We start from the raw sequence: 11,907 nt of genomic DNA, 5'->3' as shown, positions 1-11,907 counted from the left end.
CCTGAGTGTTCATTGGAAGGACTGATGTTGAAGGGCTGAGGTTGAAGCTGAAACTCCAATACTTTGGCCACCTGATTCGAAGAACTGACTCATTGGAAAAGACCCTGATGCTGGGAAAGATTGAAGGAGGGAGGAGAAGGGGATGACAGAGGATGAAATGGTTGGATGGCATCATTGACTTGATGGATGTGAGTTTGAGTAAACTCTAGGAGTTGGTGATGGACAGAGAAGCCTGGCATGCTGCAGTCCATGGGGTTGCAAAGAGTTGGACATGACTGAATGACTGAAGGGTTCTAGGGTGTATGGGCTTCCGTAGTTGGAGCACATGGGCTCAGTACTTGCTCCCTGGCTCTAGAGCACAGGCTCAGTAGTTGTGGTGCTCAGGCTAAGTTGCTCTGCGGCATGTGGTATCTTCCAGGATCAGGGATTGAACCCATGTCTCCTGCATTGGGAGGTGGATTTTTTTTTTTTTTTTTTTTTTACCACTGAACCACCAGGGAAGCCCTAACCCATTTTAAAACATCCTATTTCCTCCAGAGTTCAATTAAATTTATCAGTGATATTCCAAATCTGAATGCTGTTTTGCTCTTACACCTAAGTCCTTTCTTCCCCAGTTTAAGATATCTTATATTTATGTAAGAATCTGTCAATTTTTTTAGTATAATTTAGCTCACAGTATGTGATCTCTATAATTTTTTGCTGTTTTAGAGAAATCAGCCCCAAACCTTCTCTGCATGGATAATGTTACCATGAGCTTTTGCAAGTTCTCATTCTTTCATATTAGTAGTTTTAATTAAGGAGGGATTCTGTCACATAATTCACTCAGTCATTAATCAGGTATTTTTTGAGCTGCATTATTTGACTGTTTGGCAATCTACAGCACCACTGCCACCTCCCAATAATAAAAAACATGGGAACTCTTCTCTATGGTAGAAATTATTCTTATCAATTTGGGTATAATAAATTTGAACACAGGTAGTAGTGGATTAGTTTCAGATGTGACTTTATATCTACCTTTTTAATTTCTTTATATCTATCTTTTTAATTTCCGAGGTTATAAATGAGGATAATAGTACTTCATAGAATTTTTTCAGAGTTAAATAAAATGCATGAGGCATCTGGCTGATTTTACACACTCCAAAATGGTATAAATCTGAGGTATCCAAAGCAATCAAATTCATAGAAACAGAAAGTAGAATTATGGTTACTAGGAGTTGGGAAGAGGAGAGAATGGAAAGTGACTGTCTAATAGGTACAGGATCTCCTTTGGGGTAGTAACAATATTCAGGAACTAAATGGAGATGATGGCTGTACACTGAGTGTACTAAAAAACATTATATTGTACACTTTAATTGGATGAATTTATGGCATTTGAATTATATCTCAACAAAGCTATTTTTTAAGCTAACGTTAAAACTTAGAATATTTTACACAAAATTCCAGAATAACCTCCTTTGGAAAAGTCCTTTGATCTGATACCACCACCCACATGGTCCCTCATAAGGTTTCTAGTTGTTTAATGGGTGTAGAGTTTCAGTTTTGCAAGATGAAAAAGTACTGGAGATCTGTTTCACAATATTGCAAACATACTTAGCACAACTGAACTGTGCACTTAAAATGGTTAAGATAGTAAATGTTATTTACATATTTTTAGCACAATAAAAAATAATAATTAAAATTAAAAACAATGAAATAGTTGATAATGTGTTATTAAGATTTTTATTTTTATTATTATTACTTTTCCTATTAACTTGCTAGTCCTTAATTTATTGAAAAGGTTAGGCAGAGGCAGAGAACTCTGGAGTAGTAAAACTTAATAATGATATGTATATTAGATCAAACCATATGCAGTCACAATATTCAGCCACGTTTGACCCACAAAATGGCAATTTCAAATGATTCAACCTATTAATTAATGAAAATGTCCTAATGTAACTAAGAGTATAACATACTGATTTTATTGATTTGCTGTTATACATATTTGAATTCAGTACAAAAGCATATTTATTTTTAGCTTCTTAATGAATCTCCACTTCAGGGCCCAATTGAAATCATTGTTTTGTTTTGTTTTTCTTTCTGAGTAATCTTCAACCTTGGTTTCCTTATCTGTGAAATAAATGACAAATAGCACTGAGGTCAGGAATACATGAAACAAATTTTGAGAAATGCTAAATCCAGAACTTGGCACAAAGTAGATACTCAACAAGTACAATACTTCCTTTCTCCTGGGTAGCAATATATGCGACAATATGGCATATTGTTAATGGGTATATGAACTTGAGTTAGATGTGAATTCCAGCTGCTGATTGTAGGTAGATTACTTCTCCTCACTGAGCTTTAGTCTCATCAGAGAAGAGCTACCTCAAAGGAATGTGAAGATTAAAACACCCTACCCAGTTCTGTGAACTTATTAGGTCTTGACAAAGTACCCTAACCAAGGATTTATTGTTTTCATAATCTTTTTTCCCCAGTGGAGAGGGGAAGACTGTGGAAAGAGGAGAATGGTCTTACAAACTTAAAAATGCACCCGTTTCCTTTCCTCAGAATGTTCCTCCCATTTTTATTCTTTTTTTTCTACGAACGTCCCTGATCCCAGGGTTGTCCCAAATCCTATATGTAGGCCAGGATTTCTCTTACCTTCCATCTTGGGCACTTTGCCATGTTCCCAGAGTCCAAGCAGATGGTGAGTAGAAGAAACATTAAAGTGGGCTCCAGCAACCTGGGTACTGGTTCCAGCCCCAGTGACCACGGATTTGTAGCACTGGTCAGTCATTGCCCCTGTGAAGCATTTGGAGCAGTTCAGAGTATTCTAAACTCCAGTTATGACCAGCCTAAGATGAAAAGAGAAAAATAAAGACAAATTTATGTAGCTATAACATTTAATCTATATTTATATTTGCATCTATCTTTCTATTGCTATACACTTATACCTGTCCTTGCTTAGGAGAGGCTGTCCTTGATACTGAGATGATGCTGTTTTTCCTCTTTGTTTCCAAATGCCTATTCATTTATGGGATCACAGCTAAATAGATGGTAGATTGTATGTAACTTCCTCACTTGGCAAAATGAAAGGCTGGCTACTGTCCATCTTTCCCCTTAAAAATTGTAAAGGCTAAAAGGCTGGACCTTTTGACTTAGTTAATTCAAGGATATTTCTCAATCTGACATTCAGTTCTTCTAATTAGAATTCATCAAACCCATAGATCCTTAAGTGGTTCTTTGGCTTGAGGATTAGAGAGGCAGCCCTTTTATAAACTCAATGAAATCTGTACTTCTCCAGGTTTTGTCCCCAAACATCTTTGCTTCACCAATATAGAAACATGGGTTGCTTTTATGACTTTATTTTTTAGAGCAGTTTTAGATTCACAACAAAACTGAGAGGGGGATACAGAGATTTCCCATACATGCGGAGCCTCCATCACTCACCAAACATTTGCTGACATATCACAATTACCCAAAGTCCACATTTTACCTAAGGGCCCCTCTTATACATTCTGATTTTGAACAAATGCTTAATAACATATATGCATCACTATCGTACCATGCAGAATATTTTCATTAAACTGAAAACCCCTGTGTTCTACCTATTTATCTCCTCACCCTCTACCTTTTGTCAACTGCTGATGATTTAACTGTCTCCATAGCTTTACCTTTTTCAAAACATCATATCGTTGGAGTAATACAGTGTGTAGCCTTTTCAGATTGGCTTCTTTCACTTAGCAATATGCATTTAACTTTCCTCCATATGTTTTCATGGCTTATGGCTCATTTCTTTTTAGCACTGAATAATATTTAATTGTCTGCATATACCACAATTTATCCATTCACCTACTGAAGGACTTCTTAGTTGCTTTCAAGTTTTGGCAATTATGAATAAATTTGCTATGAACATCTGTGTACAGGTTTCCATGTGGACATAAGTTTTCAACTCCTTTGCATAAATACCAAGGAGTACAATTGCTAAATTGTATGCATGAGTATGTTGGGCTTTGAGGAAACCTTCAAATTGTCTTCCAAGGTGGCTGTACCATTTTTAGTCTCACCAGCAAGTGTTCCAGTTGCTTTGCATCCCACCAGCATTTGGTGTTGTCAGTGTTTTGGATTTTGGCCATGCTAAAAATTATGTATTGACAATTTATTATTTTAAATTCATTTTCCAGATGACATATGATATGCAGTATCTTTTCATATGCTTATTTGACATCTATATATCTTCTTTGGTGAGGTGTCTGTTAAGATCTTGCCTGTTTTTTAATTGGATTGTTTTCTTATTGTTGAGTTTTAAGAGTTCTTTATGTAATTTGGGTAACAGTCCTTTATCAGATATGTCTTTTCCTCCCATTCTATGGCTTGTCTTCTTATTCTCTTGAGGTTGCTTTCACAGAGCAGAAGTTTTTAATTTTAATGAAGTCTGGCTTAGCAATTATTTCTTCCATGCATCATGCCTTTGGTGTTGTATCTAAAAAGATATCACAATAACCAGAGTCATCTAAGTTTTCCCCTGTTATCTTCTAGGAATTTTATGATTTTGCTTTTTTACATAAAGATCCTCATGCTGGGAGGGATTGGGGGCAGGAGGAGAAGTGGATGACAGAGGATGAGATGGCTGGATGGCATCACCGACTCGATGGACATGGATTTGGGTAGACTCTGGGAGTTGGTGATGGACAGGGAGGCCTGGCGTGCTGTGATTCATGGGGTCGCAAAGAGTCGGACGCGACTGAGCAACTGAACTGAACTGATCCAGTTGTTACAGCACCATTTGCTGAAGAGACTAACTTGCTCCATTACATTGTCTTTGCTCCTTTGTCAAAGAACAGTTGACTGTCTTTATGGGGGTCTATTTCTGGACTCTGTTCTATTGATCTAGTTGTATGTTCTTTCACCAATACCACACTGTTTTAACTACTGTAGCTTCACAGTGAGTCCTAAAGTTGGGTAACATCAGTCCTCCAACTTTGTTTTTCTCCTTCAATACTGTGTTGTCTATTCTAGGTCTTTTGCCTCTCCATATAAACTTTAGAATCAGTTTGTCAGTATCTGGATACAAGTAAATTGCTGGAATTTTCTTTGAGATTTCATTGTATCTATAGAGTAAGTTGGGAAGAACTGACAATATGGTGTCTTTTTGTCCTTGAACATAGACTATATTTACATTTATTTAGTTCCCCTTTGGTTTCATTCATCAGAGTTTTCTAGTTTTTCTCATATAGGTTTACACATATTTTTGTTCATGGTAAACTTTTGAGAAAGATAAACTTTCTTTGTGCAAGTTGGGTTCTGGCACATCCTAGTAAGTATGAGACATGTGTTAGGTTAAACAAGGAAGCTCATTATATAGAATTTTGTAAACAGGAAAAAAGTATGTATCATATGCATCATCAGTTATTGAATTTTTATTTTTCTCCACATAATGCATAATATCAGAGTTTTCTTTTACAGCATTTATTATAAATGGAATTATACCTTTACTTGTTATAAGTATATGGGGTTACCTTCCTATATTTAAAGCTCTGTGAGGGCAAGGATGATGTTGGTATATTCACCATGGTGTGGCTGGCATGTGCTCTGCAAATATGAATAAAAGTGGTGTGTGCCATAAGAGACGGGGGAGGATCTCAAGTTCTAAAGTGAGATCAGTGAAAACCTTTCCAAAAATGGCAGGTGAAGTAGCTTAAGTGGTGGCTGGTGTTTCAGCATACAGATATGAAATATTACATGGTGTTCAGTATAATTATAAAATAGAGTTCACTTTAGTGTATACTGGTGACTTGAAAATTGGTAATTTCTATTTATAAGGCAAACCTAGACAGCATATTAAAAAAGCAGAGACATCACTTTGTCGACAAAGGTCCATATAGTCAAAGCTATGATTTTTCTAGTAGTCATGTACAGATGTGAGAGTTGAACCATAAAAAAGGCTGAGCACCGAAGAATTGGTGCTTTTGAATTGTGGTGCTAGAGAAGACTCTTGAGAGTCCCTTGGACAGCAAGGAGATCAAACTGGTCAATCCTAAAGGAAATCAACCCTGAATATTCATTAGAAGGACTGATGCTGAAGCTGAAGCTCTAATACTTTGGCCACGTGATATAAAGAGCTGATTCACTGGAAAAGATCCTGATGCTGGGAAAGACTGAGAGTAGGAGGAGAAGGGGATGAGAGAGGCTGAGATGCTTGGATGGCATCACCGACTCAATGGACATGAGTTTGAGCAAACTCAGGGAGACAGTGAAAGATAGGTAAGCCTATTGTGCTGCAGTCCATGGGGTTGCAAAGAGTCGGACACGACTGAGTGACTGAACAACAACAACTTAAAGGAAAAGAGGGCTGTAGAGATTAACACAAATAAAGAAATAAAGAAAACCTGACCTAGTAACTCAAACAAGCAATTCTCTTAACAGTTCCATGATCCCTTTGGTAGGAAGAAGTTTGTAAGAAGTTATTAAACTCAACAGGCAAATATAGCCAGGGCTGGAATGAGTCAGACACGACTTAGCAACAAACAACAATTTATAAGGCAGCTTCTGAATAATCTGGAAAAAAAAAAATGAAATTATCAGATCAGTTTACCCTAAAGCCAGTCTAGGGAAAAGGAAGTTTCTCCATATGAAAGGTAACATAGAGGAAGGGACTGCAAAGTCTTAGCCACTAAAGGATGTAAAGAGTTAAGCATTATTCCAAATGTGTTAACTTAATAGACCAGTGAGCACAATCTCCTTTTGATAAAGAGACTGAGCCAGAGAAGAACTTATATAAGAGATAGGGAGCTCTGTTTCCATCTACCTGCAAAGTAATTGATAAAGCAGAAAACGTAGAGACAAATTGTAGGCACAAGGCAGCTTGCCATGTGGAAAGAGCTTTGGTATTAAACAGATTTCATCTTTACCTTCAGCTCTACCACTAACTAGCTGGTAACTTGGGACATATGAAATAAACTTACTAAATCTCAGCTTCTTCTTTGGTAAAATGAAGATAATACTCTTAAGATTTTTATTATAGATAAAATAATACATGTAAAAAGGACTAGCACAGAATTTAAAACATAGTAGGTGTTCAGGAAACACTTTTCTCTCCACCCTTTCTTTGTCTATTTTGTCTGTTTCAGGTCTTGAGTTTAGCTTTTTCTAAGAAGATACCTATTCCCTAGTTACCACATAGGCACTTTGTATGTTCCCAAAGCTGGAAGCAAATATTTAAATAGAATAACAATTCAATGAGTCTAATAGTAACACCAAATTAACCTGCAGCATCAAAGACTTGAAAATTAAAGTTTGGAATCTTCACTTCTGTAAAATGCTTAAAACAATGTATTCATTTAGTCTTCTTTCTCTGTTATTTTATCAAATTAAAAGAGAATTAGAGGTCAAGTTTACAGCTCATATATAGATTACTGCATATCAAATTCTGTATCAAAACTCATTAAGGTCCTGGAGGTCCTAAGTGAGGTCCTGGAGTGGTGACACAGAGTTTCCTGTGGGAGGAGGTGACTGGAAGAACTATGGAAGTTAAATGGAGCAGGAGCCAAACAATTTATCACTATGTGCTGACCAGCAGCATATGATACTGTTCAGACTGCTGAGTTTATAGTTAAAAGAATTCTGCTTGAGCCCTTGGTCTCATGCTTATTAGCTTAGCAAATCCTGAATAGTACCCACCTGAGTTCCCAAAAGAAAAATGGTGCTTCGATAGTGCTGACCCGAAGTAAGTGCTTCCCCAATGGCTCAGCAGTAAAGAATCCACCTGCAATGCAGAAGATGTAGGTTTGATTCCTGGGTGGGGAAGATCCTCTGGAGTAGGGCATGGCAACCCACTACAGTATTCTTGCCTGGAGAATCCCATAGACAGAGGAGCTTAGCAGGCTATAGTCCATGGGGTTGCAAAGAGTCAAACATGACTGAATGAATAAGCACAATAAGACGAGCTCCCCCGCCAAAAAAAAAAAATTGTGCTTCCATAGTGCTGACCCAAAGTAAGTGCTTAGTAAATATTTGTTGAGTGAATAAATGTGACAGAAATTGACATCAATCCTTAGTTCTCACGTGTTTATGATGTGGTCCCCTACAGCTTCCCTTAAGCCCATAGACTATGTAAAATCACATTTAGATAAGTTAATCCCCACTATTTGACCAGAAATGTGTGTGTGCCTGTTATTCAATGAAAGTAACTGGCCAAGAAGACTGACGTATCACTTGTCATCTTTAATGTTCCTTCATCATACGATCCCTTCATGGATTCATATATCACCTGTCAGGTAATCTTCTGGAGAAGCTTGACTATAGCAGTTTGTTCTGTAGTTTGGATGATGAATGAGATGAGTTAGATCATTTAATTCACTATATGGCACCCAAATGTTAAAGCTGAAGAAAAAGAATGTCTGACAAATTGTTTGTTGTCATTAAGGTTTATTTCTCAAATGTCTTAGATGGTTCCCCCCACCTCACTCATTGTCCAACACACAAAGCTAACTATTATAAAGAAGACAATACTTAATGGATGCTAGACAAATGATAGTTGAAGCTGTCTGTTGTATTGCCCGATAAGTGAGAGCCAAATTATAATGTCATTAGATGGGATGCCTCAAGTTATTATAAAGTTGTGCTTCCCACAATGTCCTTCCTTTACGCCCAGCATGTTTCCTCCTGGCATCTGTTTTCACTCAGCAGCTGCATTGTTTTTATAACAGCTGAGATCAAGCTTTGAATCTTCTGTTAAGCCAGTTTTTAAATGTCCTCAACCAATACCTAAAAACATATTTGGGGATCATAGAAACATAAACTTTAAAGGCAATAGAGTTCACAGGGACATCGGGTATATATTTCTGTACATACCCACTTAACACTATCTCTGGGGCTATTTTCTCCAGGCACAAATTATCTTCTTAGATTGTACATTCTTGTGTCCATTTCACAGCCAGCTTGGAATAGTAACACTCAGTTAATAACTGAAGAATGAATGAAGGAAGGAAAGTACTTTCAAAAATACAGATAGAAGCATACTAAATGCATTTTAGTGTAAAATATTTTGGTACTAGTTGACTACAGAGGAAATGAATTCTACTTATAGTACAGGAAAGTTAGGATACCTTGGCATTTTTATTGGCAACAAACTGATTATCTTCATTATTTTTTTAAAAGTGGCTTCATGAGTACACTTACCTTTCTCAGATTTAAACAGTGCCTGACAAACAGAGCTATGGATTGACTTGTGTATTTGAAATGCAAACGAGGAAGCTTTGTTCTTTTTCGGTATTAAGCAGAGCACCCAAACGAATTACTCATTTGACTTAATGACAATTCATAGTATATAATATATTAGTGACTGTTACATTGTCTCCTTAAATAGAGCTCAGAAAATGTACTGACACATTTGAAATGTTATCTTGCCATTTCACTGATGTGAAGGATTTGAAGTTAGATATATCTGTGTTCAAATTCTGGCTTTACCAATTATAGACTATGAGATAAACTACTTCAACTGTGTGCCTCAGTTTCTCCATTTTTAAAATGAGAATAAAAGTAGTTTCATCATAGAGTTGTAATGAAAATTGTTCACCTATAGAGAATTTAGAACAGTTTGGCAGTTAATAAGTGTCAACAACGTTAGCCAGTATTATAAGGTAGACTTTAGCTTTAGTCTTGTTATATTTATAAGGGATAAAGCAAAAAGGATTAAAGGCTGCCAGTTTCCCTTGCACATCTGTCGTTGGTCCCAGCCTGGTCCCTATACTAATACTGAAGAAATATAGTGAGAGCTGCATATATAATTTCAAATTTTCAGTAGTAGGATCAAAAAAAACTAAAAAGAAACAGGTGTAATTAATTTTAATATTCTTTTAACCACACATATCTAAAATATTATCATTCTAATATGTAATCAATGTGAAAAATTAATGAGCTATCTTATATTCTTTTTTCCTACTGAAGCTTCAAAATCCAGTATATATTCTATACTTATACCACATCTCAATATGGGAGCTAAATTTTGATTAAAAAGATTTGATTTACATTACATAAATTGACAACTGAAAAAAGCAAACTCACATATCTGTTGTTCCAGACATATTTAAAAGTTTTACATTACATTTAGTTTTTAAATTTAAAACTCAGTTCCTCTGTCTCACTAACCACATTTCAAGTTCTCAATGGCTTCATAAGGCTCGTGTTCATTAGCAATCTCAAGATAAACATACCTGAGATCCTGCCACCCTACCCAGCATGAAGCTGAGCTGCACCTCCAGCTGTAATGTTGGGAGCAGGATGGGGCAAAAGAAGAGGCTGACTTCATATGACATCCTGAACCTGCTGTAAAGGAGAAGAAACAATGGTGAGGTTGGTGGTTAGGGGGTAAGTGACCCAAAGGATATCCATAGAAACAGAAACTTTGGCTACTCATGACTCTGCAGACTGCTTGGTCCCCTCTGCGTCTTTGTCTGCACTACCCACCCTTTCTGGTTATAAATGGGCCTATTGACCTGTGACTAGAACTCTCAGGCAGGTATCACAAACATATGAGCACAGTTCTTTATTAGTGGTCAATAATATAAATACTCAGCTTTGAGGGCTAAGTGTTCCTCAGAACCTTAGGTTCTCTGAATCAGAAGGTTTACTTGTTGGCTTATTTTTACTCTATATGTTTCATTAAAAACATCTTATCTGACTTTATAATATAAAATTAAAAAAAAATAAATTTACCACCAAGTCCACTAAATAAGTGGACTTCAAGAACTATTTAGTAAGTACCTACTTTGTTGCATGCTCTCTGTTAAGTACTGAGAACACAATGGTGAACTGTCATAGACAAGCCTCTGTTCTCATATAACAGCATCTGGTGAGTTTACAGGTTAGTAAATGGATAGCTGCATCTCAAGGTGACATATCTTAACAATAAAGGCAATAGAGAGGCTCCAGGAGCAAAGAAGAGAGGGAGCTAAGCTTGAAGCAAGGCATTGTTGGGGAGGGGGGGCAGAGGTCAGAAAAGATTTTGGGAAGGAAATTATGTCCAAATGGAGACAGAAGAATAAAGAATTATTTAGGGAAGACACGTCAGGGAAAAAAGGAATAGATGTGACAAGACCTGGGGAAAAGGATGAGAGAAATGTGCAGGGAAAATTCAGTGTGACTGAAATATCAGGATGAGGACTGAGTCAGAGAGATTAGGCTGGGGAGGTTAGCAGTGGTCAGATTATCCAGAGCTCTGTGAGCACAGTGGAGAGTTGGAGGATGACATAATAAAGTTCACATTCAAGAACCATCACTCTGGCTGTGATGTCAAAGACAAAGGCAAACAGGACAGGAGGCAAAGGGGCTTCATAAGAGACCATCTCACAGTAATGCAGGCAAGAGATGAGGCTGGGTTGAACCAATAATTTAGCAGTGGGGATACAGAGAAAGGATGGACTGGAGAGAGATTTGGGAGGTAGAGGTCATGGGGTTCAGTAATAGATGAAGGGGAGACACAACAGAATCAAGACCTATGCCCAAGTTTCTGACTTTGGTAGTGTTTCCATTATTTGGACTGGGGGGAAGATATTGAGTGGTTCAGGAATATCAGTTCAGATTTAGGCATGTTAAATTGAGATATTTGGGGGATAAACTAGTAGAAATTTTCAATTGACAGGTATGGCTGCAGGTTTAAAGCTCAGGTTAAAAAAAAAATCAGACTGAGATGGGATTCTTGGAATTAGCATGTAAGGAGTAACTAAATCTGGTAACATTGTGAGGACACCTGAGGAAATTATATGGGAGAGGAAGAGATCAAAGGCCAGGATAAATCTGTGTGTGTGTGTTAGTCAGGCAGTCATGTCTGACTTTTGCAATCTCATGGATTGTAGCCTGCCAGGCTTTTCTGTCCATGCAGAATCTACAGGCAAGAATACTGGAGTGGGTAGCCATTCCATTCTCCAGAGC

At 37.2% G+C, this 11,907-nt stretch overlaps 1 long non-coding RNA gene across 2 annotated transcripts; it reads right to left on the bottom strand.

The window, feature by feature from the left end:
- Window positions 1-1,906: 1,906 nt before the first annotated feature.
- LOC132345660 (uncharacterized) lies at window positions 1,907-11,271 on the bottom strand. Of its 2 annotated transcripts, XR_009495118.1 has the most exons (6): window positions 10,745-11,271; window positions 10,191-10,302; window positions 8,830-8,915; window positions 7,657-7,741; window positions 2,638-2,831; window positions 1,907-2,106 (listed from the first exon to the last, which is right to left on the bottom strand). It is a non-coding gene; the product is annotated as an uncharacterized lncRNA (long non-coding RNA). The 2 variants fall into 2 exon arrangements; XR_009495117.1 differs by lacking the exon at window positions 8,830-8,915 and having other exon boundaries at window positions 1,908-2,106; window positions 10,745-11,267.
- Between the last annotated feature and the right edge of the window lie 636 nt (window positions 11,272-11,907).

This window comes from Bos taurus, chromosome 1 (assembly GCF_002263795.3).
Source record: "Bos taurus isolate L1 Dominette 01449 registration number 42190680 breed Hereford chromosome 1, ARS-UCD2.0, whole genome shotgun sequence".
NCBI lineage: Eukaryota > Metazoa > Chordata > Mammalia > Artiodactyla > Bovidae > Bos > Bos taurus.
This window is presented reverse-complemented; position numbering and strand designations above follow the sequence as displayed.